At 35.6% G+C, this 24,553-nt stretch overlaps 1 protein-coding gene across 2 annotated transcripts in view; it reads right to left on the bottom strand.

The window, feature by feature from the left end:
• The window catches only part of PCDH15 (protocadherin related 15), a 791,076-nt gene extending 776,626 nt beyond the window's left edge, over positions 1 to 14,450 (bottom strand). Inside the window, exon 1 of one of the 2 annotated variants that reach the window (XM_037066919.1) lies at positions 13,981 to 14,450. The gene's annotated coding sequence lies outside the window, so the exon portion shown is untranslated. The remainder of the gene's footprint in view (positions 1 to 13,980) is intronic. The other variant, XM_037066920.1, reaches the window with a different exon arrangement.
• Between the last annotated feature and the right edge of the window lie 10,103 nt (positions 14,451 to 24,553).

Below are 24,553 nucleotides of genomic sequence, written 5' to 3'. Positions count from 1 at the left end.
TTATTCTAGACTAAAACCACCACCAACAAAAAGTAACAACCTTAGCTCTCTCAACTCCAAGAGTTCAGAAATCAATTTTTCATTATTGTCTAGAATCTAATGGCAGGGTCACAACTGATGAGGTGCTTCATTTTTCCTCAATTGTCCTCCCTGATACTGGATCTCATAGCAGAAGTAGTCTATGTGGTCTCCGACAATCCACATGTACTTTGGCGTGTTCTCCAGTTCTCTGGACCTACTCTGGAGTTCTAGAATGTCACTTTGCCCCCGTCTTAATTGACCATGTAGTTACCATGTAGGGTATGCTAATTCTCCTTCAGAACAAGATCCTGAACTCTATTCCTAGGAAGTTATTGGGGTCCTTCCATTTACAGAGATATTTCTAAGAAATGCTGTACACTCGACTTCCAGGAATGAACCACCATTTAAATCCCCTCGTTTCTTGCATCCACGACTAAAATGCTATATGAACCCCTGAACCAATTTTTGAACATTCTTCTAAATGAACATTTACGGTAATATATTATACATATTATAGATAATAAGCTATGCAAATAGCCCCTATTCTTCAGCATTCCCTATATCCTCTCAATTTGCTATGTAAGTTCACAGTATCCTCCCACTCGGAGTTCAGCCATATGACTTAGTTTAACCAATGAAAAGCTTGAAAACACTCAGCGTTTGAGCTTGCCCTATCTTTTGTTCTCTTTTCTTAACATGATAACATGCCAAGTGAGCCAAGAGGACAAGAAGCATATGAAGCACAGCCAAGTAGCCCCAGTATTCTCAGTTAAGTTCAATCCAGATCAGTTAACAAACAGCCAGAACTCAGATGGGAGTGAGCCCAGTTAAGTCAACAGAGCTGTCACGGGGACCGTCTCAGATGCAGGAGCAACAATTGCTTATTCAATCATGGCACGAAAGTTTTGAGCTTATTTGTTACACAGCATTATTTTAGCAATAGGCAATTGATACAAGAGCCATATGCTGATTTTTAATATCTGATCACCCTTCCCACATCTGTGTCCATACGCCTTAAAATGGCAATGATTAATTACAACATCAAGTCAGAATCACCAAAAATTAGTGAAGAATAACCAACTATTGGGTGTGTATCTATATAATTATATTAATAGTTATAAATAGGAAAACAATAGTATAATGATAAAATGTATAAAAATAAAATAATTATAACTAAAAAAATACTTGTAAAGTTTATAGGTATTACTTTAATATACTATCCAGAGTAAACCAATCAAATTAGGACCATATTTATGGAAGGCTTGTTTACTCTTGTTCTTCAAAATATTCAGATAAAAATGCTAATGTAATAATGAAAACACCAATCCAATTATAAAATGATTATATATATATATATATATATATACACATACATACATATATATACATATATACATACATATATATCTTCATTTGGACTAAAATGTTTATTATTCATATATATAATAAACATAAAAGAGCTTGTTTTTTACATATATATAAAAGAGTCATTAGTAGGGTGTACACAGAAAATCCAGTTTTCATTTGAGAATTTCCACCAACTAAATCCAATCAATGCTTGGGAGAATTTGCCATAGGTAAAGGAGCAAAACAGAAAAAAATACATAACATTCTTCATATTCAAGTATATTGTCCATGGTTTTGTAGATTAAAGAAGATTATACTGATTCAACTAGAATTAGCGGGCACAGGGATATATGTGTGTGTACATATATGCATATAGGCATATGTATATATGCACACACATACATGCATGTATACACACATATGCATATATATTTTTAATATCACCATATGTCTTTTATTTTTTTAATTACTTTATTTTTATAGAGAGGGGAAGGGAAGGAGAGAGGGCGAGAAACATCAATGTGTGGTTGTGTCTTGCACACCCCCTACTGGGGATCTGACCCACAACCCAGGCATGTGCCCTGACTGGGAATTGAACCAGCAACCCTTTGGTTTGCAGGTCCGTTCTCAATCCACTGAGCTACACCAGCCAGGGAAAATATCACTATATGTCTTTTAAATGAGGATGTTTTTTTATTGCCTGTGCACAATAAGGGCATCTTAGCTTAGATATGTATACCTATTCAATATCTCTGAAGACGTCAAATGGTAAATACCCTAAACTTTCCCAATATTTTATATAAAGCTTAAATAACTATGTATATATATATTATTGATTCATTAAAGTGAAAAAGTATATATTATCAATATTGATAAATATTGATCATTAATACCAAAATATATCAAACTTTAGCTGAAGAAAAGATAAACAATATTTAAAGCTATGTAAGATGATACATTATTGTTAAAGATTTTCTTCTTTTTTTTGCTCTTGAGTTTCTATACACATATACCCAAGTGCTTTTTGTGAATTCTATATTTACTCATATATTTATTCAATTAAGTGGTCACACTTATGACACAAGGTGCTCTCTCACTTCTCCAGGCTTATTAATAAAAAAAATGACTGATTTCTTGGGTTACAGGAAGTGGATGTCTCATAATGGCCATCAGTCATCATTCTGAAATTTTAAAATGTATGAAGCAAAACTGGCAACTAGCGAACACGATTTCTGTGCTCTCATCAATACATCAGTGTTAGGAGGTTTTTAAAGAAAATCACATCACTCGGGAAGTCCAAAGTCAAACCCTCTAATGCAACTTTTGAAAGAATCACATGTGACATGTTCGATCACCAAGCACAGGCACTTGGTTATGGCACTGCTTCAGTATGTGCCACCAGTTAGAATAAAGGCTTCCAGAAGAATGTCTCCCAGAATGACTCCCATAAAGACTCTGTCAAAAGACCAGATGAAGCACAGACAATATACTCTCAACAGTATTCTCTGAGAATCCACCCTTCTCAGATTTCAAATGTCTAACAATGCTTTATTTATAGAAATCAAAAGTGTGAAGTATAGATTAGTCATAAGTAACAGCTGTATCAAAAAACAAGTCTGATTTATTCATTTAATAAACAATTGATGGCATTAAACAGGTCACTGCTGTTGGGGACATAACTATGGAAAATGTAAATATAGTAGCAGAGTTTCTAATGAAGGAGATGCCTCCTGGAACACAGTGAGATGCAGGCTCCTGAATCCATGTCAATACAATGAAAAGACAAACCACAGTTCTTTATAGTTTATTCTTTAATACGTGATTTTATTAGAGTTTGCTTCCTCTAAGAATGTATTGTTACCAAGACAACAATTCTTATTATTTTAAAATAATGAGAATAAAATCCAATATGGCATGGCAGGCACTGATACTATCTTTACACTACAATAATGCTTTTGTGGTTCATAACCACTGTGCTTAGGTTTGCTAACTCCTTCCAAGGTTAACTATGTAAAGGTATCCATAATGCTATATAACATGATTGGAGTTGTTTGCTCTAGATTTTGCTTGTGTAGCCTAGATATGTAACATCAAAAACTGGGTCCCTAAACTATCTGCCTTTGAAGATCTTACCTTCAGATAGAATGTCAATTTTAATGTAGTAAGTAGGACTTGATCTTCTTTTTTACAAGTGTATTACATAAAATAATTTGATTAAACTGTTCATTCTTAAAAATTAGAGAGAAATCTCTAAAGAGTTGATAACAAATACATGCTAAAAGCAGTTTATAAATCACACACCAAAGTTTAAAGCATTTCAAAAATATTCTACATACAGATAAAAAATATATTCCACAAGAATCTAAATGATTGAACATGATGACCTACAATACAGACCTGAATGTATTTTATTTATGGTTATTACATACAGAAGTATATATGATTCATGTTACAGTCCTTCACTTAAAGAGGATATATATTTTGAGTATTTGTATTTAACATTTTAGGGAAGATGTATAAGGATTCACACATTATTGTGTGATAGCCAACATTAGTGTCAAAAGACTAACCAATCTGGTTCTAGATAAGAGGCAATTAAATGTCTTTCACCTTAGTTATACTCAAAAATTCTTTTTTTGCAAGCTAAGTCACAATATGTCTATACTTTCTACAACTAACCCGTACCCAGGAACCAATAGTATAGCATATAACTTAGACTAAGGCAGTCTACATTATTCACCATTCACCCATAAGGTCGATGAAACATTCAAGTAAATCAGAGCCAAGCAGACTCAACATAAAAGTTGTTGGTTGAATTATTAGAATATGAACTTTCTTATCTTCTTTTGTACTAGGTGCAGTGATGGTGTGAGCTCAAAGCTGCCAAGAACCAATATACACAGATTTTGAGAACATACTCAGTCACCCAAGAAAGCAAATAAAGAGATGCATCCTACAGTTTCATGCGAAATGTAAATCCGTGTAGCAATCCTCATCTACCTCCCTGCACTCTCAGTTACACAGAACAGTGCATTCCCTTCGTTTTCTTTTGCATAAACATGATTGGTCAGAGGGAGAAATTCCAAGGGAGAGGCTGGATAAATAGAATGATAATACATTTGAGTATCTTAACAAGGCAGGGATATGATGAGAATGGCAGCATTGTAGAAAAACGGAGGCAGGAGAAAGGGAAACAGGCACAGAAAGTGAAGAAGGGGGAAACAGATGAGTTGGGTATTAGTTGAGAAATGACGATCTTCAGGAAAGAATGAAAGGGGTGTTTGATTCTCCATTTCTTAATGTGTAGGGTTGACAGAAAGATTGTGTTATTCGATGAGATAGGAGCAGAAAGGGTGAGAAAGACCTAGAAGGCTGACACACAGGTTTTGAGATTGAATGATTTGATATGGGTTGTCATTAGTTACTGAAATAAGAATACAGGAAAAAAGAAGGAGAGGTTGGGAAGTAGGGGTTGGAAGAGGTCATGAGCTTAGTCACATGACTAAGGAGTTTGAAATAACCATGAGATACCTAAATGGAAGTTCCAAGAGAGCTGGTTTTGCAGGTCTGACTGAGCTTTGGAATACACATTATAGGTATTAGAGATATAATTTTATTTTTTATCTGCAGGAAGAAATTAGGAACTTAAGAGTGGATAAATTGAATAAGAAGTAATGTGAAATAAAAGAAATAAAGAACTGAGCACACTAATATATAAGACATATGCAAACCTGAAAACTAATCTGAAATGTGCCTTGAGAGCTAAGATGTAGAAAGCAACACAATAAAACAAGAGAAAAATTCGTGCCATAAAAATTAAGAGAAGAGAGAGGTTCAGAGATCAAGGAGTAGTCAGCAATATGAAATAATGCAGATGGGTGAAAGTAAGACAAGGCCTGAAATCTTCCACTGAATTTAGCAGTTAAGGGGTCAGTGGTGACATTGGTATTTGGCATTTCAGATAAGCAGTGGTTGTGGTAGCCAGATCACAATGGACACAAGGAAAACTGCCTTCATAAATCACTTACTGGGCCCTTGAATTTGAATGCAAAATTATGGATCTCATTCTTTACAGAATGAAGGACCCCTAGAACCTTGGCCATTTCCTTTATGAGACTTCCAAGAAAAAATATCACTTTCCTTGTGAGAGAGGAGGAAATGATGAGTGCCTCAGGAATTTGGGGTGATTTTTCCTACATAAAAAAGCACTGCTAACATAGTGGGTGGCTTTAAAAATACCAATAACCTAAAATTGATGTAGCCAAGATATTTTATAACATTTACAAGAATTTCTTTGATATGACCACTGCCTTCAAACAAAACATCCTAAAATATACTCTTTGTGTTAGTGCAGTAATTTATCCAAAAAATCTTGTTTCTATTTGTTCCGTATTAAATTCCTACCCTTTGCTGAAAAACTACAGGAGAGAGAATTTCCCAAAGAGTTATATAACAGCTTACTTCTTCCTTCCGCTATGTCTTCAACATCCATGTTCACTGTTAAACTGCATTGCAGCAGAAATAAGTGTGATAATAAGCCAGTCTGTGTGTGTGTGTGTGTGTGCTTGTGCTTTAATTAAAAAATAGATGCTGGAGGTGACTTTTAATTGCTCCAAATATAATTCAGTGACAAGCAAGCAATTAAGATAAACTTAGTAAGTTAAAAAACCAAATATTTCCAAAGTATCAGTGATTTAATCACAACATATCTTCTTGATATATTGTCATCGAGAAGACATTTAATGAACCTTTTAATTTTTAGTCCATGTTTAAATATGACTCTTTTACTATTACTCCAAAAGCTACTTTTTATTAACTTTATTTTGAAATGTAAATTTATAACATTAAGAGGAAGGATGATCAAAAGTACCCAAAGTTCTTAGCTGTTGCCCTCCAGAAACTAAACTTAGTAAAGGTAGTAAAATAAATATTAAATCACAAGTGCAAAGTGGTGGGAAAAAATGTGTGATTTTAGCAAGCTTGTTGATGTTTGCAAGTGGAAAACCAGTAACTTATTTGGCTGATAACAGAAAATTACATAGAAAATGGCAAAAGTGGGGAGAGAATGATAATATAAATCAGCCTCTTGACTGTAGAATGTATGAGAAGCTTAGCAAATCAAATTATGTACCACGAGAAGCAGGGGAGGCTTGCTATGTTAGCTGAATCACCTTAACAAGGGTATTTATGAGAATTCTCTCCCCAAGTGCTGAACAGTCTTCCCCTAAACCTTTAACTGCCCCAGAGCTTAGCAATCAGAGTGTGCTCTTTTTAAAATATTTTATTTATTTATCTTTAGAGGGGAAGGAAGGAGAAAGGGAGAGAAATATCAATGTATGGTTGCTTCTCATGCGTCTCCTGCTGGGATGCAACCCAGGCATGTGCCCTGACTGGGAATCGAACTGTAATCCTTTGGTTCACAGGCCCACGTTCAATCCACTGAGCTACACCAGCCGGGCAGAGTGTTTTGAAGACACTCTGAAAATGTTTTGAAGACTTTTTCACCCAGATTTGGGTCATAAAACACAAGGCCACGGCTGTTTGAATGCATCACAGTCAAGCCCACCTGTGACAAGCCAGTCTCACACACAGAAGACTGTCAGTGTGTTTCAGAGTCTTGCCATTGGTGACACATAAATACCAGAAATGTATTCTTTGCTTGAGCATTTCCTTGCTCATTTAATTTATTCTTTGCTTGAGCATTTCCTTATTTACACACCTTCCACTGATGTTACCATCACTGGAAAAAAATTGTTTGCAACTATATTAAAATGAAGCCTTATTATCTAAAGCTCTGTTGAATTTTTATTCTATTCTTAACATTAATATATGAATACAAAACAGGAATTCATATAATGCATGCTACTGTGAACTCAGTATATCCCAAGTGAAAATTTCTCAATAAACCTTGTAAAGATGCCTAAAATTTTTGCTCTCATTTTCTGTAAAGTATTAGCAAGTCTAGGTAACAATAGCTAATGTTCCAAAACAGAGCATTCTATTCCATGCTTTTAGCATCAGCTAGAAACTAAGGTTGTTTAATAGACTGTCAACACCTATGAGATGAAGGGACTCATGCGGAGATATTCAGACATGAAATTAACAGGGAAAGAAATTTCTGTTCTACATTATCTAGCTTGTACAGGGTACAAAGTACCTTGTACCTTGACATATTTAAAAGTACCACGAATAGTTATTGCATATAATAGATATTCAATATTTAGTCACTTATTTATTTATCGAACTAATTTAACAGCACAACAAAGGCAGAAGATAAAAAACATTCAAATCAAACTCTTACACACATTATTAGTGTACTTTCCTCTAAATATAGCCATGAATAAGGAACATACTTAGTAAAGAGAGCTCATTTAAAAAGTCAAGTATTTAAAAAGTCAAGAAATAAAAAAATAAAAAAATTGTAATTGAAATTATGAACCTTTCAGTTAATATTTTGGCAAAGCACTTTACCTTCCCATAATTTACCTTATATCATCAGCAAATAACTTGAGTGCATTTGTAAAACACATTTTCATTTATAAACCATGCATATCCTTTTTAATGCCCCTTTATGCCATCTCTTCTTGAAATTCAGAAAAGTAGGCCCACGTTTATATCAGCTTTCCAAAATCCTTTTTCTCACTCCTCAGTTTGCTGCCTTTTTCTAACTTAATTGTTCTAACTTCATCTGCTCCCTCAGTACATCTTCACTTTTTTTAATTAAAAATATTCCAAATACCAGCCACCTCTTCTACAAATACTCCTTGTATTAAGGAAGTGAAATAAATACATAAATAAAAGTGACAAAAAGCCACCACCACCAGGAAAAGAAAGATTTTCCTGGTCATAACTATTACTTTATTTGTTCTTAAGACAGTAGGATGGGCCCTGGCTGGTGTAGCTCAGTGGATTAAGCACGGGCCTGTGAAGCAAAGGATCGTGGTTTGATTCCCAGTCAGGGCCCATGCCTGGGTTGCAGGCCAGTTCCCAGTGGTGGACACATGAGAAGTAACCACACATTGATATTTCTCTCCCTCTCTCCTTCCCTTCCCCTCTCTCTGAAAATAAATAAATAAAATATTTAAAAAAGAGAAAGTAGGATGGATAGCAGGAAGAGCTCTGTTATAGCAGTCCTGCAAATAAATACCACCTTTCTCTGCAGAGCAGACAGGAGGAAACTGGCTATGTTATTGCAGTGTTTTATATTAAAACTCCAAAACACCATTTCAAAAATTAATATTCAGAGCAAATATGCATGTATTGATTAAATAATTATTGAACACTCACTAAATTCTGGACACTGAGTTAGTGAATAGAACTACTAAAATAAACTGTGCAAAGCTCCAGATGAAATATACTTTTCTATTTAATTCATAGAGCATGACCATGAGGTAGAAAATAATATCTTCACAAGTGAAGCAACTGGAGCTTATGAATGTGAAAGTATTTGCTATATTCCATATGGCACAAGGGGTGAGCCAGGATTTGACTTGAGCTCTGACTCTGAAGCCCATACTGCTGGAATCCCACTTGGGCATTGATGAGAATTGATGATAAATATCAGTCCCCATTTACTGAGACATTTCTTAGTTTTAGGTCCTGTGCTAGGATGATTTATAGATGTGAATTAATCCTTTGCTAAACTTCCATAGACAGAAACCAGGGCTGAGAGCTTAGATAACAAGCTCGTCACTAGTAAGGGACTAGAGCAGAATTAAAGCTCCATGTCGTCTGTTCTCCTCTCATCTTCTCACACACACCCCCTCTGTGTCTCATTCCCCATCTCTGGATCTCAGGCTCTGCCTCTGCCTCTCCACCCCCTGCTCTCTGTCTGTCTTTCTCAATCTCCCTTTCTGTCTCTGTCCTCAGTCGTTTTGTCTCTATTCTCCTTCCCCTACCGATATATCTTCTCCTTTTTTTCTTTTTTCAACCATATGCCTTTCTGCCAGTCTGTCTTTTCCTGCCCATTTCTATCTGACTTTTTGTTTTGACTCCTTTTCTCTTTCTCCCTTTTTTCTCTGTGTATCTTAGTCCCTCTCTCTGACCTCATTTGTTTTTTGCTCATCTTTGACTCTGTCTCTAACTTTATTTCATCTATTTTTAAAATATTTTATTTATTTTGAGAGAGAGGGGAAGGGAAGGAGAAAGAGTCGGTGTGGGAGAGAAACATCAATAGGTTCCCTCTTGTACATGTTTTGACTGGGGACCACACCCGCAACCTAGGCATATGCCCCTACCTGGAATAGAACTGGCAATTTTTTTGCTTTGCAGAACGATGCACCACCAACTTAGCCACACTGGTCAGGGCTATTTCATCTCTCTTTGTGTGATTTTCTCTGTTTCTCTCGTTCTTCAATGACCATCTCTGCGTCTCTCTTTGTGTATCTCTGTGCATCTCTCTCACTTCTCTGTGTCTCTGCCTCACAGACAGTGACTTAAGGTGTTAGAAAAATAACAACCACTCATCTGTCTTAATGAACCTTCTCTGGATTCCAGTGGTGTGCTGTAAGGTTGAAGAAATCAGTCCCCTAAATGATCAAGCAAAAAGGAAAGTCAGTGTCCTTGGATAAACAATTTGCATTTCCATAAGGATTCAGTGATGCAGAATCAGAAAAGGCTCATTCTGACACCTCCATGAAAACCACAGGGAGAGCATTCATTAACTGAGCTCCGGTTTGAATGATGCACTTCATCGCACACAGCGTCGTCTTCCCATTCAGGAAACAGCGCTTAATTCTGTCTGAAACCCACCCTTTCACTAGGCATTTGAATGAATGACTTTTCAAAGTAATGGGAACTACACATCTGCCGTGGCCTGAGAATGTTTACACGCTAAAGGCCATAACGAAGTTACACCTCCTGTCAATTTCTTATCCATCAAACAACACAATAAACAAGCTTTGGATTTTTCCATTTACCAGGTGGAAGGAAAGAAGTGCTTTATATTCTTTAGCTTCTTGAAGTAATGACTGCTTTTGCCTTTTACATTTGCTGCTTCAATAGCCATGATCTGATATTAAGGTTGAGTGCAACCTTTAAACAACTTGTGAGATAAAAGGAAATTTGTCCATTACAGCGCTCAGGTAGAAACTTTTACTGGTTAGATGGGAAATCATTTGGTTGCTATTATTGTTTGTTGTAGAAATGCAAACAACAACAAAAAATCTGAAGAAGTAGTTGCCAGAATATTAGAATGATTAGTTGTACATTAGATCATTTAACAATTTAAATATTTTTATTCATTCTCTTAACTGTTCCTTACAAAAAGTCCAACAGGCCGAGTTTCACAAATGTGGGCACTGACTCAAAAATACTTAGGGAATGCGCAAGGGGAAGAATTGTTGTTTATGCCAGAATCTGAAGTTCCTGTGCACCACACTTCAATGAATACATCGTGTGTGTGTGTGTGTGTGTGTATCTCATTCATTAGTGACTTATTTGCAGACTAAGAACAAGTGATACTCATATTCACTATCTGTAAAGCTGACACGTTGGTGTGTACATTACAGGTGGTGATTGGTTTACACATTACAGGTAGTGATTCTACTCCAAGGTCATGCTACTCATATTCACATTCAAAATTACCTTCTTACCTTGCACATCATTCTTATGTGCAAGAAAGTAATGGTTGCATTTGGAATCTCTATGTATATTCTCTGATCCTATCTTTATTTCTATCCAAGTGGCTCCAGTATTCAAATTATATGAAAGTTAAACATTAGTTCAGTTTCTGAGTGTTTGAACCTTTGACATTTATACAGAGACTACCAAGAGGACATAATCTTGCTATAAATTTCTTGTAGTAGTTATTTTTTCACTCAAAATTAACTATGAGCACGAATGAATTCTCATAGTTCCTTCCATCACCTCCTCATGTAACTCAGTGAAGCACAAAACTGATAGATGAAGCCCCATGCGTCACCATTACTTTTGAATCTATGCTGTACTATATTATACAGTAATAAAAAAAAACCCATGATAAAATATCATATCTATATCCAAACAAAGTTTTAGTTGGGAGAAACAAAAAACATTCTGGAAAGTCATTCCCGTCAAGTAAAATTATCTTTTAAATACCATAATTGGATAGCCTTCCACATATGTGTGAGACATAGAATGACAACAGCATTCAAAAATACCAGTGATGCCAATAGTAAGAACAATTCTTTAAAAAAGGAGAGAAGAGAAACATAAAATTGTTACTAAAACCTACTTTAAACCCAGAGTTCCAAGCAAAATTAAACTTTTAGACGATAAACATGCCCAGTTGATTTAGAAGCAATCTCTTGGTTGAGATTATTGTTTCTGCTAAGTTGAATTTATTCCTAGGTTGGAATCCTTAGTAAAAGTTAAAACCATATATTTATACCTGCTGTCCAGGCTACATTAAGGTGTAAATTTATACAGGGGCTTCTGTGCGAGGATGGAGTTAAGATAATAGCTGGTTTATGCGAGAAGTTCAGTAAATAGGAATCAAAGTTCTTATTGTCTAAAATTATACCTGCACATTTAAAGTAGGGGTAATATGCTCCTCTACCATTCAAATATTCACATTTAGGGGATTGCTTTATTATTTTAGTTTCACTTTTTACTTTTATTATAAAGGCTTATTATTTATTCATGAGGTAAAAGCCCACGTGTTCAAGTGATTATAGACAGGAATAATTAATTGTTCAACATATATTTGCATGACACATTTTATGATTAAAGAAAAATAGTCATTTGTTTCGACAAGAAAATAATAATTACCTTTCGCATTTAATTTCAAACTAAGGCTGTTTACCAGATACTGGCGAATTTTTACAAATGGCTTCAGTTTAGGTCTTCCTCTGCCTATAAAGTTGGATGATAAGAATACAAAATGCGTACTATGCAAAATTTAAATGTGGAAAGACTAAAAAAGTTTATAATGGACATTTAACTTGAACTCTAGCTTATTTCTTCTTAGAATTACAAATATTACCATTTTTGAACTAATTTTATAGTCTACACATTAATTAGATAAGCTCGTCAAATAATATCTTTAATGGATATATTATTCCAAAAATCTTAGCAAATGAAAGTTTTTATCTAAAACTCTTTATAAAGAATACTAAAAATTCTACCCCATAATATTCTAAACAAGTAGTTAACAGTAAGATAGCACATACCATGATCAATTCAGGTCCTTTAACGGCTAATGTTTAGAGGTCATCTGTGGCAAAGTGAGGGAATTCACACCCCCTGCTCTATGCATTATTGCAACAGCTGAGAGGTGAGGGTGTCCTCACTCAGTGCAACCAGGTGCACATTAAGTCCCCCTTTTATTTCATAGGAGAATGAGTACAGAGTTGAGGAGATCAGGTTGCTGAAATTTGAAGACTCGTGTACAGATAAATACACTGACTTAGTTGCAATTAAAGAAAACTAAAGAAAGTTTTAAAAGAGCCAATTGGTAGTACAAAAATAAGTTCACATGAGCATATACAAAAAATTCAAACTTGCTGTGAAAACTACAAGGAGCATTCTATGCTTCAGATATTCGTCTTTTACAAATTACTTGCTTCTCCCATGTTAAGCCACACAATAACTCTACCCCTTAAGTATTTGGTTACTACACTTGACAATTAGCTCTATTTGTGAAAACCAATGAGTAAGGACTTGGAGTTAACCTTACATGAGGCCGTCACATTATCCTCTAGTTAACAATGGCTGTCTGCATACATGCTACAACTCCATCAAACCGATGACCACCTGTGCACACGACCGATACTCTCTGGAGAACCAGCAGGCTGGGCCTGACTCTTGTTTCTCAGGGCCCTCCTTTTCTGTAACTACCAAAGTGTGCTTCTTTTTTTTATTGTTGTTCATGACAGTTGTCTCCATTTCCCCCCATTACCTCCACCCTGCTTTACCCATCCCCCACCTCCCACATTCAATCAAATTATGTTTTTAAAGGCCACACCACGAAGGGGAAAAGTTGTTAGTACTATATATTATTAACTTTGTATTATAAGAATAAAGTCCATCTGGATTCAAATTCTAAATGCTCCAAGTTATTTTTGTAAAGCAGATATCCTAAAACATCTGCAGTGAATATATCAGGTAACTTTATATTATAACAAAACACAAAAATAATGCTGTTATTTGTGATGCAGAGTTAGCCACCTAAACTTACCCATTACATACAACCTCCAGCAGCTACCACACACAACACATCATACACATATATTTGCACATACAAAAACAAACAAACACAGCATACCCATACTTTGGCCCTTTTTCTTTTTCTATATTTTGTCAGAGAGAGAGAAGCAAAGAACATGGTTGAGGAGTGACATTTTAAAAAAATGACTAACCACACAGAGTTACCATTTTACACGTGTGTCTAAATATTGCTTTGACATCTCAATAAAATTATGATGCCGCACAGTAATCAGGAAAAATAGCAGGACAAGGACCTGTGTTCATTCTCCCAGAAGATAAATACTTGTACATCACTACTACTCTGTTTTTGGAAGAAGCATGACAGAGACCCATTGCTCTGGAACAAGCTCCTAACTTTCTCTGTGCTTCCCTGCAGCTTTAAATTCAACAGATAAAGAAAAGGAGGTGGGAGGAGGAAGAACTTACCAGGTTAAAGTTTCATCTTTAGCCCATGTAAGATTATGCAGCAAGTTTTTTTTGCCAAGGCTGCCTCCTGCACATCTCTTTCAAAACAACCAGGGCTCATAATGTAGGTCCAAACGATTCATTCACGCGTTACACTTCTTGAGTCTGTGAGGCATTAATATCCAGTCTTGTATCATCAAGAAGATATTATAGAGGAAAAGAAAAACACCTCAACAAAATGAACCCAGAAGGCATACTCTCTTTCTTTCTCCCCGTTCTGAGCTATATGCCAACTGCCTTAGTTACCACAAGCAACTAACTCTAAGCCGCTAGCAGGAATCTGTCTGCCCTCTATCTGTCGCTATTAGCTCAGCATGTTGATTCACTGGCACTGAAGCAACAGCAATTAGCTGTCCTGCTTCTCACAGCACATACAGGAGAGAGCTGAGTGTGCTAACCACACAGGGATTGCCGAGCTCTTTGCACTAATTAGTACCAGGTGCTACAGCTCAAAAGACAAATTGATGCCCTACTGATCATTGGCATTGGGCTGCTTTATTGGTAGTTTGTCCTCGCAGCCAGTTTGGTGATTCTCTGCTTTTTTTTTTTTTTTTTTTTTTTTGCATGGTTGTTTTTACTGATTTACTTCATCAGTACTAAGAAGTTTAGCAGCTTACTTAAAGACACTATTATTGACAAGTCAAAATAATCTCTTAAGCCCCTTTGATCATATTCTCATTCTCTCTCTCCCTCTCTCTCTCTTTCCCTCCCTCCCTCTCTTCCTCTTTCCCTCTCCTTCTCCCTCTCAATCCACACTCACATATTAAGCCCTACCTATCTCCACATCTTCTGTGTATAAGGAAACTTCACACATTCTTATAGGAGCTTAAAAGTAGACTGTTTAGGTTTGTATAGGCATGTGTGACTCAGGGCATTACAAAGAAACATGCTTTAAATAGTTATAGTGTATTCCTTATTGATCTCACAATAAAGTTCCTTGTTCCTTACATAAGATCCTCACAATAAAGTTCTGAAAATAGACATGTAAACTGGTGGAGAAAAGCATTCTGTTGTCTAAATCAGGTATACATTTCTTAAGGAATATCCCAAGTGTAGGATTTGCGTCCATATCACATTTTGGCCACACATTCATCTGAGCCTCTGAGAAAAAAAGAATCTAAAAATGAGAACAATTTCAAAAATATTATAGTAGTGTCTGTGACAGAGCAAATATCCCAAGGTTGGTTAGAAATGACAAGGTGTAGAATCCCATAGCACATGTTTTCTTCATGGACAAAGTGGAATATTTATCATGATGATACACTCATCCTATTCAAGAAAAAAATAGCACAGAGTGCTTCTAGAACATTGCCATATCTATACACATACATTCTCAGAGAGTAACATCTCTCTTATTGCATAATTAATTTATCTTGCAAGTTCAGTTTTCTAGAGGAAAGGGGAAAATTCTAATGAGTGCACAAATAATCCAAGGTCGGCCAAATGTGTCATAAATGTCAAGTAGTAAAATGTGTATGAGTTAATCACGAGATAAAGTCACAGGCGAAACCCAGAGCCCTTAAGCATATCCTAGTTGCTCTCATTTTATTTATGACTTGAAGAAACTGAAGAATCTGTTTTCTTCAAAACATACAAGATGGGGGCCAGTGGTAAGGATTTGTACACGTTTTACAATTATATAAATTGAAGTTTTAAATGCTTAAAATGGATGTTTTAATAAGGAAGGCTTTATCAATAAATGTTTAAACAAACTTGTGTATATTTTATTTGGGGGGGGGGCTTTTTTAACTCATTGAAACATCACATATGTGGAGTAAACCAAACATTGACATCATTGGTTAACTAAAGCATCTGGTTGCATAAAGATGTTCCAGTAATAAGAAGAATTAAATGTATGTTTAATTGATGACAAAGTCAGTCTCATTCCTGGTAATGTTTAATTATAACTTTGATGACACATTACAAAGGCAGCTAGTATACAGAAAGATTCATATCTTCATCACCTCCTATGAAGAATTAGATATCTTCGAGTGAACTCTTATGGATGACAATAGCTGATTTTTTGTATTAGTATATTTAGATTTGTGGAAAACTACATTTAATAAGAAACAAAAATGCACCATAGACTATAGCCTAAATGTATGTAAATTTTAGAGAGATGATTTAAAAATACAATAAGCAAAAGGAAAATGTAACTGAAAAATCCAGTGCCCTGAGATAACTCTTGTTAAAAATGTCGTGTGTGATTCTCTAGACATTTTCAAACCTCTCTCTCTGTATCATTCTCTTTTTCTCTCCTAGACATACATTTTAAAAGCAATTTAAATCCTGCAGTAAACATCACATTTTTAACCTTCTTTTATCTTGAAAAAATATCATGGACATTCCTTTTGACAATAAATATTCAAATAATCATTATTAATGATGTTTCCTTATCCATGCATACATATAATTTATGTAACAAAGTACTTATGTTGTGACTTTGGGGGAATTTATAGTTTTAATATGTTTGCAGAAATAGATTTTATTCTATTCTGGTTGTTATTTGCACAATTTTTAGGAATGGAAAACACTGGTCTAAGGAAACTGGCCATTCATTATTATCATGGGAACTTTTACAGATGACACAATGATTTTTTACTGTATCTTAACATCCCTAATGATTTCAGTTTCATAAATAAAGGACTCTGTTTAATTTATTTTTTGTGTGCATTACTGCTTGTAGCCAACAGTCTCACATATAAAGTAAATGTTTGATACATTGAATTATTTTATTGACAAAGTACATACCTAACATGCCAATACCTTGATTGCCTAATGCATCCTTGAGATAAGTTATTTTAAACACTAGAAAATATCCCTTCCAGCCCTGGCTGGTGTGGTTTAGTGGACTGAGTGCTGGCCTGGGAACCAAAGGGTCATCAGTTCAATTCCCAGTCAGAGCACAAGTCTAGGTTGCAGGCCAGGTCATAGGTAGGGGGTGTGCAAGAGGCAACCACACATTGATGTTTCTCTCCCTCTCTTCCTCCCTTCCCCTCTCTCAAAAAATAAATAAAAAAATATTTTTTAGAATACTTATTCCATAGTAAAGAAAAAAATGTCTCCTTTCCTTAGAAAGTTAAAGGGCACACATGGCAGACAGAATGCGTAGGAGGCAGATTTTAAAGGGTCAGAAACAACAGTCAGGATAAGAACATGAAACAGAGCACTTACATTAGGACAAGAAAGTCTGAAAATTGATACTGAGTGAGAGATACCTATGGGAACAAGAATCGTTATAGATTAGGTACCTGTTACTCTCAGGAGAACTCACAAAGAAGGGATTAGCCAAAGAACATTTATGCACAACCCATGGACACAGACAACAAAAAGGGGATCAACTTAGGGAGGAAAAGTGTGGTGCTGGATGGAGGTTGGGAAGGGGAGAAAAGCAGGGAAAAACTGTAACAGCATAAACAATATAAATAAATAATTTTAATTTATATATATATTTATTTATTTATTTATCTTTAGAGGGGAAGAGAAGGAGAGAGGGAGAGAAATATCAATGTATGGTTGCCTCTGGTGTGTCCCCTGCTGGGAACTGGCCTGCAACCCAGGCATGTGCCCTGACTGGGAATCGAACCGCGATCGTGTGGTTCGCAGGCCCGTGCTCAATCCACTGAGCTACACCAGCCAGGGCTAAATAAATAATTTTTTAAAAGAATAAAGAAAATACTTCTGCTTCAGATAAATATGTCCTCATAATTTGCGATTTAGGATGAACCTTAGGATTGGAATCCAACAACGGAAATATGCAACTTATTCAAAAGGAGATGATTCCCGCAAAATGAATGAGTGGTACCACACTGTATCAAGAGCAAGCATCAGAAAGTTCTGAAACAGAAGAGTTAGGAGTTGAACTTGGCTCTGGTTTCTAGCTCTGCCCCTTGTAGCTAGTAACCTGGCAAGTAACCTGACTTTCTCCTTATGTACAGTGAGCAAAAGATCACAGATAATTGAAAAAGCTGTTTAATTATGTTATTGAGGAGCTTGCTAGTCTCTAAACTCATTATGCTTCCTCACGCTTCTGTGAATGTATCTGTAATTTGGGCAATGCGTCGGCATCATATGCAGATGTGCTGGGCTGGCATGTGAGTGTCTGAGGTCTAATAGTTTTATGACCTTGGACTAATTCCTTAACCTCTCTGAGACTCTGATTTCTAATCGGGATATTAGAATAGTAATTGATACCTACCCCACAGGCTTATTAAGATATTTAAATGTGGTATATTATGTGGTTTACTTTGCAAAACTCATAATAGTAAATGAAACATGGTATATATTTGGTAATTTTAGGTACTAGTATTAACATTTTAACACAAAGTTTGAAATCCTTTGGTTATGGGTACAAACGTGAGAGAGCAGCATATGGGGCAAGTCCCAGATAAAGCAAATCTTAGTAATTCAATGTTTTAAAGTTTAATTTGATCATGTAGGCAGAAGAAAGTTACTGTAGAATTTCAGGCAAGGGTGTCTTGTGACAAGTCATGCTACGTGTGCTAAGTTTTTATTTGCATAAGGGTCACAGGGTGGTTGTTAAAATGCAGATTCTTGTGGAAACTCAGAGTCCAAGGGTATAGAGTGGGCCTAGGAATGTGAAACTGAAGCTGTGTCCATTCACTGCACATGGTAGTACAGCGAGATTCCTGGTCCCTGGTCTAGCTCATGAGGCTTGCCGTGATACCGCGCAATCCCGCGGCTAAGCACTTTTTGGGTTGGAGCTGATGGGAGGCAGAAACTGTATTCTGCAGTTTACCAGCCAGCTGACCTTCACCAAGCTGCTTCATTTTTAAGCTTTGATTTTCTCATATATAAAATAAGTTAGAATTAGTATTTTAAGATTAAGCAGAAAGTGCATATGAGCTATTGTTTTACAAGATGTCTGGCATATATTGAGTTCGTATAAAGCATATGGGAAGTGCTGAAGAAAACGTTACTTACATAGGGATGACCATCTCTCTTGGAAATGAGAAAGAGAAAGAAGGGCTTTAAAAGTTAGAGATTTGGATTTGGACACTGGTTTGAGACCCTTAATTTCCCAAGCTTCCATTTTGGCTACCTTTACCCAAGGTCATGGGTAAACATCTGGGAGGAGTCACTGGGGCTAAAGTCCAAAGTGCTCACTTTGTGAGTCCTTATGTTCTGGCTTGGGCTCTACCTAGAGGAAGAAGTAATTTTTCTCCCAGTAAAGGTGGAGCTGTGCCACCCATTGTCCTCATCTACACAAGATGTCTTTTCTATCATGTCATAGAGATGTAAAAGAGCTCCATACCTTGCTTACAACAGAGCAGTCTGTTCCATGAGGTAAGAGTGGTCTGTTACATGAGGTAAGCTGCATAGCACAAAGTCTGATGAGGAGAACGTGTTCTTAGAAGCACAGCAGTTAATCACACATACGTGAAATTAGGTTGAATTTAAATATTTAAACACTGAAGATTAGGATTTCGCCTACTTTAGAAAATGAAAAGGATGTCTTATATACATTTAAAAAATGAATCATTAAAGTCAAACATAAGTTGAAAAGTAGATATGTAAATTATATTATATAATTTTAAGTATGGTTATACAACTTTTAAAGTGCTAATCATAAAATCTATGCAAATGTGGTGAAATCAAATAAATTGTCAAGTTTTTAAAGTTAAAGAAAAGTAGTATTCACCCTTTCTTAGATACTGCATTTCAGTGTGTACACCCCGTGTCCATGTGCGCTGGAAATATTGTGCTGAATATAAATTTGACGGTTATCACAGCAGGGAGAGTGGCGTAAATACCCACTCCCACCGATGTCTTTTTGAGTAACCTTTTACTTTTTATATTCCTTTTTAGCACATCTTCTTCTCATTCCCCATTTTCTTTCACAGATAAATACCTGAATATGTTTAATTCATGTATTTTGTTTGTGTTTGTACAAAATACATATTTTTGTGTTATGATAAAATTTCATAAAACTAGTTGTATTTGTACCCTGTAAGAATTTTTCATAAACATGAATTTTACAGAGCAGTGAAATAGAAACACATAATGCTTTAGCTGGATGCCAAAAATCAGTTATATCCTACATACAGATGTGAAATTGCCACAGCCTTTGGCATCCATGCCAGTTCATCTGTGCACTGGCAATTAATGAACAATAAAAAGCAAAGAGCTGGTCAAAAACAGACATTTTATTTTCTGTATGTAATTTTTTGAAATCCTGACTTGTTTTAACAGTAGGTATATTATACCTACAAATAGCAGGTTTATGTTATATTATAATGCAAACCTACTTCTCTGATTATAAAAGGACTTGAAATGCTTCTTACGCTCTTCACCAGCTCTGGCAAATTAGTATATTAACTATGTAGAATAATTCTTAAAGCCTTAGACTCCAGTCTGCTGTTAGGGAACATTTTAGGGGATCTGACTAAAATTAAAGAAACCAATACTAAGTAATATATTATCTCAAATGTATTTCATTGAGAAAGTAAGAGATGAGAAAATGTTGCCTGTCCTAGAATGAGGACTGAGTCATTGATTCAGTAGAAACTGCAAAGTAAAGAGAAGTAGGGAAGCCTTTTTTTTAACCCACATTAAAGCTTTAGCGAACAAAAGCTTCTGCAGTGCTATTAAAATGTCCCCGCTCATTACAAGCAGGGTCTCACTAAGTTGCCTGGGATCAAGCTATTCTAGGCTTTTTATTGTCAGGGTCATTTGGAGCTGAGATTCAAAGCTGTTGGGTGGAAACCCATAGCAAATCCTCCACCAGGTACCTGGGGTGGAGGAGCCATCTGGATTCACACCAATACGTCTGTTACAATTTCACATTGTACAACCTTGGTTTCGATTTGAACATGATTTTATTGTCAGGATTCAAGGTAGCCCGAGTTAACATTTTTTGCTATCAATAGCTTCAATGCTTCCTTTTTTAAAGAAACCCAGCTCTTGCCTATTTTACAATGAGAACTCAAGAGGTAAGGACCAGTATAATCTCCGTTTAATGTTTAGCTGTGCTGAGATTTCCAACAGGCAGACTATTATTTTAAAAGAGCAATTTGGGGATATAATACAATAGTTCTATGACAATGCTGAAAGAAATAACTAATTTCATAAACATATAGTTGAATGTAACTAAGTAAAATATGTGAAGAAGATGCTGAACTGTTTATACCACCATGTTTTAAAACTTAATTTTTAAAGAGTATTGGATTTAGAATGAGATATTTATCTCCATGGACATCTGGTGGACTTGAAAATACACAAATTATTTTTAAGCTTGGATGAAATTAGACATTTTAAGGTTAAATTATTTGATGATTTCATACAGAAAAATAAAACAAAGTATAGCTAGTAATTGCTATAAAGTATTTTCTAAATGTTACGCTTATTTTTTAACTATTTCATATTTGTCTTAGGGATACATTATATTTCCAAAGAGAGAACTGAGGTATTACAAATGTCTAATTGGTTTAAATGGAAAACTGGTTTACTTTTATGCCAGCTCTTCTCAGTTCTTCTCAGCTAATTCTCATATTCTGGGTGTATTAGTACCCAGAATGCTGTATAACAAATTGCCACAAAATTAGCAGCGTGAAACAACATGTATTTATTATCTCATACTTTGTATGGCTCACAGGCCCAGGTCAGGATTCTACAAAGCTATAATCAAGGTGTTGGCGAGACTGAGTTACCTTCTGGGTGCTCAGCTGGGAAAGAATCTGTTTACAAACTCATTCAGGTTCTGTGGCAAACTTACTCGGCTATGACGGGATAACTGAAGGTCCCGGCTTGACTTCTTATTGTCCCTCAGGTGGTGGTGGCCTTCAGCTGCTAGAGGTGGTCATTGATCTCTCTGCCATATAACCCTCTTCTTAGGCAGTTTACCACATGCCTGTCTGCTTCTTCCAAAGCACCAGGAGAAGCTCTCTATGTGTACTACCAAGATGGAATCCTGCGGGTACACACAGCCTTCCTTGCACCACCTCTCTCGGGATGTAGCCTTCTATCATCACAAGATTAATATTCCATAAACTTTGTCACATGCTGTTGGTTATAGGTGAGTTACAGTTTCCCCCCACATGCAGGGGGAGGACTGCATAGGACACAATACCTGGTGGTGATCATGGCGCCATCTTAGAATTCTGCCTCCCACACTATCTTTTCCCTTAGTGCCTGTATTATGTTCATTCAGACTCCAAATTCTGTTTATCTACGCAGAAATATGTGATGACATAGTTAAATATTCTGAACAATCAAAGCTTACCCTCAGTATTTTTGAAAACTATATAGAGCTTTTTAATATGTAAAATTATATATTATTTTATCAGAGAAAAATTGTAAGTCCCAATCAGTTGAGCACTTTGATACTTAATTAGTTGAAATATTGAAAACCAGAGTAATTTAGGAAAATATTCCCCCAAACAAAAAACTTAAAAGAATCTCTATATAACCATAAGCTACATGGACAGCAGTACTTCAGGATCACATACTGAAGGCTAGAGCTGGAGAACTTTATTTAGTAGTAAGTAAAGTAAAACTTAAATCAGCTTTGTGTTGTCTTCCTTTAATAGTAAATCTGTGAAAATATTACCAAGATGTCTTCTTAGATTTCTTCAGCCTAAGCCTATTATTAAACACAGGTTATATATATATATATATATATATATATATATATATATATATACACACACACATACACAAATATAACTGGGTAATGATGAAGTTATTTTGGTCATTTAAAGCTTTCATCATTAGACTTTAGGTGATAGGGAAAAATAGTTTTATGAATCGCCTTCATCACTCTGCTATCTTGATACTTATAAAAAGTCCTCAGCATAAAATTTCGCTAAATTTAATATGATCTCAGTTATCTATAATTGTGAAATAATAAATTTAAATTTTATGCACATTTTATAGTCCTCTAGGAGTCCCTGTCTCAGCAAATATTTGTTGGTACTTTCTATACTAAACTTTACATTAGATGCATTTGTATAAATATTATTTTTAGATGAAGACTAATCATTAAGTTTATAATAACTGAGACAAAGTATTTCACTTTTATATTTATACTGGTTTCTTTTTGACTCAATAATCTCTAGTATTTTAATCTGTTTCAAAGAGCAAAATTTGGGAAGACAAACTTTTCCCCCAAGTTTGTAAACAAATGTATTCTGTCTTTCTGTCTTTTTCTGCCTGTTGCCTCTTTCCCCAAAGCAGTCAGAGACAAATGCGTTGATGGAAAACCACCATTCATGCAAAGCCCAGAGCACAAGGCCCCCACTCCTCCCCCAAAAACCCCACAGACAGAGGAAAGCAGAGTCCGGGTTACTTCTGATCCAGCAAGCCTCTTCCCGTGGCAGAGCAGACTGAAATGAGCTAATAAGCCCGGCAGTCCCATCTTTAGCTCTGACTCCTGCCTGTAGAGCCCCCACTAGCACCTGGAATTTAAAGGATTATGGCCAGTGGATTTATTTCTTGGCAGTTATTCAGACCTCTCTTCTTTCAAACCCATGTCCTCTCAGAGTGAAGGGATTTATAACTACTTTATAGCTTCATATAAAAGCTTCATTTTAAAGAGCTTCACAATTTTCATAGCAACTGATTACCATGTCACATACTTTGGAAGAAGGTCAAGTTCCGTTCCATTCTCAAAATGATATGACAAAATAATTCTATTGTTAATGGAAACATGCAGAAATACAGAAGCAGGGATACCTTCCAAGACACATATACCTTTAGCTACATTCATGTTCATTTTATGTTGATTGAGCTCTAATGAGAAATTAAGTGATTGAAAAACAATAAAAATGGATTAAAATTAGACCGATAGCCTGAGAAACAATATTTTATTCCTAATCTAGATGATAAAAACTGATATAAGTATGGCCATAGTAGGAGAGTATAGATTACAATGGAGAATATTATTTGCACATTGTTAAGGCACAAATATTATTTTAACATTATTTAACCACTGAGTCTCTTGTTTTAGCATGTTTGGCAAGCTGTTAAATTCTATAATTGTCAGAGGTTGCTAAAATATTAATCAAGCATTTATTACATTCTTTGTTGGTAACATCTTCCTAGATTTGGCTCTAATTAAATTTATAGGTGAAAATAAAGAAGATATAAAAATCCAGTCATTAACAGCACCAATGCCCTCTGTAATTCTCACAGAATCAATGAACACTAGTTCCTGGGAAGTTCATAAGAAATAGCTTGGCAAGCAAAGAAAATATATAAATACTGTAATACTTAGCACTACTATGCTAAATGCCAAAATAGTCAACAAGAAATTAGAGGCTGAGCAAATGTATTTCTATGAAATTATAGTGAGAATCCAGTCTCCTATTTAGAGATATGTTTATGACATACTACATATCATTTCACATTCAAAACCCTCATCTCCTCTTACTTCAGACATATTGTATCTGAATAAAAGGTTCTGTGCTTATATACACTCAGTACTGAGTGCTAAAAATCTGCCAGGAAAAGATGTAGGACTGGCAACACAGTAGTAAGTAATGGGTATGAACCAAACATCTGAAAGAGCAGATAT

The sequence above is a fragment of the Sturnira hondurensis genome, unplaced genomic scaffold, assembly GCF_014824575.4.
Source record: "Sturnira hondurensis isolate 20B ecotype Veracruz unplaced genomic scaffold, ASM1482457v3 Scaffold0016684, whole genome shotgun sequence".
NCBI lineage: Eukaryota > Metazoa > Chordata > Mammalia > Chiroptera > Phyllostomidae > Sturnira > Sturnira hondurensis.
This window is presented reverse-complemented; position numbering and strand designations above follow the sequence as displayed.